At 36.4% G+C, this 7,500-nt stretch overlaps 1 non-coding gene across 1 annotated transcript in view; it reads left to right on the top strand.

Annotated features, from left to right (window-relative positions):
- Positions 1 to 7,196: 7,196 nt before the first annotated feature.
- Positions 7,197 to 7,500, top strand: part of LOC124428917 — a 1,918-nt gene continuing 1,614 nt past the window's right edge. Inside the window, exon 1 of the ribosomal RNA XR_006943339.1 lies at positions 7,197 to 7,500. This exon is cut by the window's right edge and continues 1,614 nt beyond it. This is a non-coding gene — a ribosomal RNA (small subunit ribosomal RNA).

Below are 7,500 nucleotides of genomic sequence, written 5' to 3'. Positions count from 1 at the left end.
AATGGTATTCGTCGTGAAACACTATCAAACGACCTCTTATACTATACCGATTGACATTTCTCCCATTTCTATCACTCTGTGGATAAATTTCTTTTATTTTTTTTTATATGTAATTTTGAATTGGAAACTTATGTGAATGGGAGTTTAATTCGCGCAATAGGAGACTTAGTTGATACAGGCAATACGGTGTATCACTCTCCCCCCAGGTCTCCTTCACATTAAAAGAGACTGTGTTTTCAAATTCTGAACGAAACGTGCGTTTCGTTTCCATCGTCCTCTTTTTCTAATAGTATATGTTGGACGAATCGTGCATTTTGGTCGGATCATGCTTTTCAGACCATCCGTGGATTTTGGTCTTTTCGTGCAAGCCGACCGGGGTGCTCCCCTATATATACCGATTATGCGGCCGAGTGGTCGGCGACGCTGGACGAAATACACGGCGTCTTATGGGAACAATCTTTCGATTGAATCGCCCAAATGGTATTCGTCGTGAAACACTATCAAACGACCTCTTATACTATACCGATTGTCATTTCTCCCATTTCTATCACTCTGTGGATAAATTTCTTTTATTTTTTTTTATATGTAATTTTGAATTGGAAACTTATGTGAATGGGAGTTTAATTCGCGCAATAGGAGACTTGGTTGATACAGGCAATACGGTGTATCACTCTCCCCCCAGGTCTCCTTCACATTAAAAGAGACTGTGTTTTCAAATTCTGAACGAAACGTGCGTTTCGTTTCCATCGTCCTCTTTTTCTAATAGTATATGTTGGACGAATCGTGCATTTTGGTCGGATCATGCTTTTCAGACCATCCGTGGATTTTGGTCTTTTCGTGCAAGCCGACCGGGGTGCTCCCCTATATATACCGATTATGCGGCCGAGTGGTCGGCGACGCTGGACGAAATACACGGCGTCTTATGGGAACAATCTTCCGATTGAATCGCCCAAACGGTATCCGTCGAGAAACATTATCAATCGTCCTTCTATACCATTCTAGACGTTCATTTACCCTTTTTATATAATCCGTGAATATATTTGGTACAAAAATGTCGTTTTCTACCAAGAATTGTTAATTACAATTGTTTTTGGAAATTAATGAATTTTCAACAATAAGCGCGTATTGTATCGACGAAGGAACGTTAAATAAAGCGTATCCATTGATTTGTTTCGAAATATTTACAAAACTCCACTTTTTATCAATTTGTTAATTAAGGCGTTCAACGAGAACTTTGTTATACATCACAATATCGTTCTTTAATTTGTTATTAACGATCGGAAGAGCAAAAATATCGTTTTCGTCAACGAATTGTTAATAACAATTGGTTTTGCAAATTAATAAATTTTTAACAATAAACGCGTATTGTATCGACGTAGAAACGTTAAATAAAGCGTATCCATTGATTTGTTTCGAAAAATTTAGAAAACTACACTTTTTATCCATTTGTTAATTAAGGCGTTCAACGAGAACTTTGTTATACATCACTATATCGTTTTTTTATTTGACATTATCGATCGGAAGAACGAAAATATCGTTTTTGTCGATTATTTGTTAATAACAATTTTTATTGCAAATTAATAAATTTTTAACAATAAAAGCGTGTCGTATCGACGAAGGAACGTTAAATAAAGCGTATTCATCGATTTTTTTTGAAAAATTCACAAAACTCCACTTTTTATCCATTTGTTAATTAAGGCGTTCAACGAGAACTTTGTTATACATCACTATATCGTTTTTTTATTTGACATTATCCATCGGAAGAATGAAAATATCGTTTTTGTCGATTATTTGTTAATAACAATTTTTATTGCAAATTAATAAATTTTTAACAATAAATGCGTGTCGTATCGACGAAGGAACGTTAAATAAAGCGTATTCATCGATTTTTTTTGAAATATTTACAAAACTCCACTTTTTATCCATTTGTTAATTAAGGCGTAAAATGGGAACTTTGTTATACATCACTATATCGTTTTTTTATTTGACATTATCGATCGGAACAATGAAAATATCGTTTTTGTCGATTATTTGTTAATAACAATTGTTATTGCAAATTAATAAATTTTTAACAATAAAAGCGTATTGTATCGACGAAGGAACGTTAAATAAAGCGTATCCATCGATTTGTTTTGAAAAATCTATAAAACTCTACTTTTTATCCATTTGTTAATTAAGGCGTTCAACGAGAACTTTGTTATACATCACTATATCGTTTTTTTATTTGACATTATCGATCGGAACAATGAAAATATCGTTTTTGTCGATTATTTGTTAATAACAATTGTTATTGCAAATTAATAAATTTTTAACAATAAAAGCGTATTGTATCGACGAAGGAACGTTAAATAAAGCGTATCCAACGATTTGTTTTGAAAAATCTATAAAACTCTACTTTTTATCCATTTGTTAATTAAGGCGTAAAATGGGAACTTTGTTATACATCACTATATCGTTTTTTTATTTGACATTGTCGATCGGAAGAATGAAAATATCGTTTTTGTCGATTATTTGTTAATAACAATTGTTATTGCAAATTAATAAATTTTTAACAATAAAAGCATGTTGTATCGACGAAGGAACGTTAAATAAAGCGTATCCATCGATTTGTTTTGAAAAATCTATAAAACTACACTTTTTATCCATTTGTTAATTAAGGATGTTAAAAATGACAATGTTATAACATAGGATTACTTAATTAGATACGTATTAATTATTTGGTTTATTAAAAAAATCGATTTCAAAAACAAATGTTTTTTTGCCAATAATATATTTTTAATTTGCAATATTATTTATAATTTTTATTTTTTTTTATGTTACTTTTGTTAATAATAATGTGTTTAAACGTGAGGAAACGTTTAGTAATGTATAGGAGCTCAATAAACAAAGTTTTTAAAAATTGGTCTTTTCGTTTGGCACTTTATTCCCATAAGACTCCATGTATTTCACCGTGTGTCGCCGACCACTCGGCCGCATAATCGGTATATATAAGGGAACGTATGTTTCGGCTTGCACGAAAAGACCAAAATTGGCGAATCGTTCGAAATGCTCGATTCGACCAAAATGCACGATTCGCCCAAAGTGCATGATTATTTCGAAACGCATGATTCGCCCAAAATGCACGTTTCGACCAAAATGTACGATTCGACCAAAACGCACGATTCGTACATAATGTACGATTCGAGACTAAGTTTCGAAAATGTTATACGAATGAACGAACGATTGATTCTCCTGTCGTTAAGAGTACATTTCTTTTTCTAAGTACTAAGAGAATTATTCGTAAGTATTATAACGAATATGAAACTTATACGAATGGGTCACTTAGAAAAAATTACGAAATGTCTTCTTATTGTAAACCTATACGAATGGGAGAAATAGTCGAAAGTCTCACCGAGCTGGGGCGGTGAAACTTTTTCCAATGCCAAAGTTTATTGGAAACTTATACGATTAACACGACGCTCTACTTAGTCTATGTTTTTTGGCGGGAATCGATTGGTCGATTCGTTCGGCACTATATTCCCATAAGACTCCATGTATTTCACCGCGTGTCGCCGACCACTCGGCCGCATAATCGGTATATATAAGGGAGCATATAGGTCGGCTTGCACGATTCGCCCAAAATGCACGTTTCGACCAAAAAGCACGAATCGTACAAAATGTACGATTCGAGACTAAGTTTCGAAAATGTAATACGAATGAACGAACGAGATTGATTCTTCTTTCGTTAAGAGTACATTTCTTTTTCTAAGTACTAAGAGAATTATTCGTAAGTATTATAACGAATATGAAACTTATACGAATGGGTCACTTAGAAAAAAATTACGAAATGTCTTCTTATTGTAAACCTATACGAATGGGAGAAATAGTCGAAAGTCTCACCGAGCTGTGGCGGTGAAACTTTTTCCAATGTCAAAGTTTATTGGAAACTTATACGATTAACACGACGCTCTACTTAGTCTATGTTTTTTGACGGGAATCGATTGGTCGATTCGTTCGGCACTATATTCCCATAAGACTCCATGTATTTCACCGCGTGTCGCCGACCACTCGGCCGCATAATCGGTATATATAAGGGAGCATATAGGTCGGCGTGCACGATTCGCCCAAAATGCACGTCTCGACCAAAAAGCACGATTCGTACAAAATGTACGATTCGAGACTAAGTTTCGAAAATGTTATACGAATGAACGAACGAGATTGATTCTCCTTTCGTTAAGAGTACATTTCTTTTTCCAAGTACTAAGAGAATTATTCGTAAGTATTATAACGAATATGAAACTTATACGAATGGGTCACTTAGAAAAAATTACGAAATGTCTTCTTATTGTAAACCTATACGAATGGGAGAAATAGTCGAAAGTCTCACCGAGCTGGGGCGGTGAAACTTTTTCCAATGCCAAAGTTTATTGGAAACTTATACGATTAACACGACGCTCTACTTAGTCTATGTTTTTTGGCGGGAATCGATTGGTCGATTCGTTCGGCACTATATTCCCATAAGACTCCATGTATTTCACCGCGTGTCGCCGACCACTCGGCCGCATAATCGGTATATATAAGGGAGCATATAGGTCGGCTTGCACGATTCGCCCAAAATGCACGTTTCGACCAAAAAGCACGATTCGTACAAAATGTACGATTCGAGACTAAGTTTCGAAAATGTTATACGAATGAACGAACGAGATTGATTCTTCTTTCGTTAAGAGTACATTTCTTTTTCTAAGTACTAAGAGAATTATTCGTAAGTATTATAACGAATATGAAACTTATACGAATGGGTCACTTAGAAAAAAATTACGAAATGTCTTCTTATTGTAAACCTATACGAATGGGAGAAATAGTCGAAAGTCTCACCGAGCTGGGGCGGTGAAACTTTTTCCAATGCCAAAGTTTATTGGAAACTTATACGATTAACACGACGCTCTACTTAGTCTATGTTTTTTGGCGGGAATCGATTGGTCGATTCGTTCGGCACTATATTCCCATAAGACTCCATGTATTTCACCGCGTGTCGCCGACCACTCGGCCGCATAATCGGTATATATAAGGGAGCATATAGGTCGGCTTGCACGATTCGCCCAAAATGCACGTTTCGACCAAAAAGCACGATTCGTACAAAATGTACGATTCGAGACTAAGTTTCGAAAATGTTATACGAATGAACGAACGAGATTGATTCTTCTTTCGTTAAGAGTACATTTCTTTTTCTAAGTACTAAGAGAATTATTCGTAAGTATTATAACGCATATGAAACTTATACGAATGGGTCACTTAGAAAAAAATTACGAAATGTCTTCTTATTGTAAACCTATACGAATGGGAGAAATAGTCGAAAGTCTCACCGAGCTGTGGCGGTGAAACTTTTTCCAATGTCAAAGTTTATTGGAAACTTATACGATTAACACGACGCTCTACTTAGTCTATGTTTTTTGACGGGAATCGATTGGTCGATTCGTTCGGCACTATATTCCCATAAGACTCCATGTATTTCACCGCGTGTCGCCGACCACTCGGCCGCATAATCGGTATATATAAGGGAGCATATAGGTCGGCTTGCACGATTCGCCCAAAATGCACGTTTCGACCAAAAAGCACGATTCGTACAAAATGTACGATTCGAGACTAAGTTTCGAAAATGTTATACGAATGAACGAACGAGATTGATTCTTCTTTCGTTAAGAGTACATTTCTTTTTCTAAGTACTAAGAGAATTATTCGTAAGTATTATAACGAATATGAAACTTATACGAATGGGTCACGTAGAAAAAAATTACGAAATGTCTTCTTATTGTAAACCTATACGAATGGGAGAAATAGTCGAAAGTCTCACCGAGCTGTGGCGGTGAAACTTTTTCCAATGTCAAAGTTTATTGGAAACTTATACGATTAACACGACGCTCTACTTAGTCTATGTTTTTTGACGGGAATCGATTGGTCGATTCGTTCGGCACTATATACCCATAAGACTCCATGTATTTCACCGCGTGTCGCCGACCACTCGGCCGCATAATCGGTATATATAAGGGAGCATATAGGTCGGCTTGCACGATTCGCCCAAAATGCACGTTTCGACCAAAAAGCACGATTCGTACAAAATGTACGATTCGAGACTAAGTTTCGAAAATGTTATACGAATGAACGAACGAGATTGATTCTTCTTTCGTTAAGAGTACATTTCTTTTTCTAAGTACTAAGAGAATTATTCGTAAGTATTATAACGAATATGAAACTTATACGAATGGGTCACTTAGAAAAAAATTATGAAATGTCTTCTTATTGTAAACCTATACGAATGGGTAGAATTAGTCTAACTGTAGCGGTGAATCGTACAAGAGACTAAGTTCTGTCTTTTTTTTTTTTTGCAATAATTTATTTACCGTCGCCGTTCACTCGGCAGAACTGAACTGGTATACTTTTTTTTTAATTTATAATTGGAAACTAATACGTTTGATGCTCCAGAGACTAAGTTTTTTGGCGGGAACCGGTTGGACTTTTTATCGACCAGCCCGTTCCCATAAGACTCCATGTATTTCACCGTGTGTCGCCGACCACTCGGCCGCATAATCGGTATCTTTAAGAGTATGCACGTTTCGGCTTGCTCGAAACGTGCTTTGAAAAAGAATATATTACACATCCACACAGCATTACCACGGGTCGGTGTCTCAGACCGAATGGCCCTTATGTGGTACGCGCTTCGGCGTTGGTTAGTTCGTTGGTTTGTCTGTCATAAAAGAAGTGTGCAGAAAATCACGGCTACTTACTGAGCATCAACTCTCCAAAATCCGAGCGACAAAAATAATATTTTTGTATAATTTTAGCGGAGACGAGAGAAAATCTTTCTGTAGTCTCTGCGCTGAAAAGAGCCATCAGATCCGAACTCCGCATACCGAATCGTTTGAACCGCTGAAGGCAAACTTTTCGGGGGTGTATAAACTCACTTTACGCAGTTTACGCCACAATTGTCCGTCTTCAGCATAAAATCCCGACGTTCCAATAATAATTCAGTCAAACGTCCGGGATGAGAATTGAGGCCATATAATATATATATAATAAAAAGGAGCCCAATCTCTATTAATACATGTAAAACATGTAAAAGCGATAGTATCGTCGTCCGGCATACGTGTCGGCGACAAAATGTGAAAGAGAGAGTCGGCGAAAGTCGTCTACTCTTCTTTCAAAAGGAGAGCTTCTTGAGCTCCCTGGTTGATCCTGCCAGTAGTTATATGCTTGTCTCAAAGATTAAGCCATGCATGTCTAAGTACACACGAATTAAAAGTGAAACCGCAAAAGGCTCATTATATCAGTTATGGTTCCTTAGATCGTTAACAGTTACTTGGATAACTGTGGTAATTCTAGAGCTAATACATGCAAACCAGAGTTCCGACCAGAGATGGGAGGAACGCTTTTATTAGATCAAAACCAATCGGTGGCGTATGTTTTACATTCGTCCACCGTTTACTTTGATGACTCTGAATAACTTTGAGCTGATCGCACGGTCTT

This window comes from Vespa crabro, chromosome 13 (genome assembly GCF_910589235.1).
Source record: "Vespa crabro chromosome 13, iyVesCrab1.2, whole genome shotgun sequence".
Classification (NCBI taxonomy): Eukaryota; Metazoa; Arthropoda; class Insecta; order Hymenoptera; family Vespidae; genus Vespa; species Vespa crabro.
The sequence above is the reverse complement of the archived record's forward strand: the minus strand, read 5'-3'. Positions and strand labels throughout refer to the sequence as shown.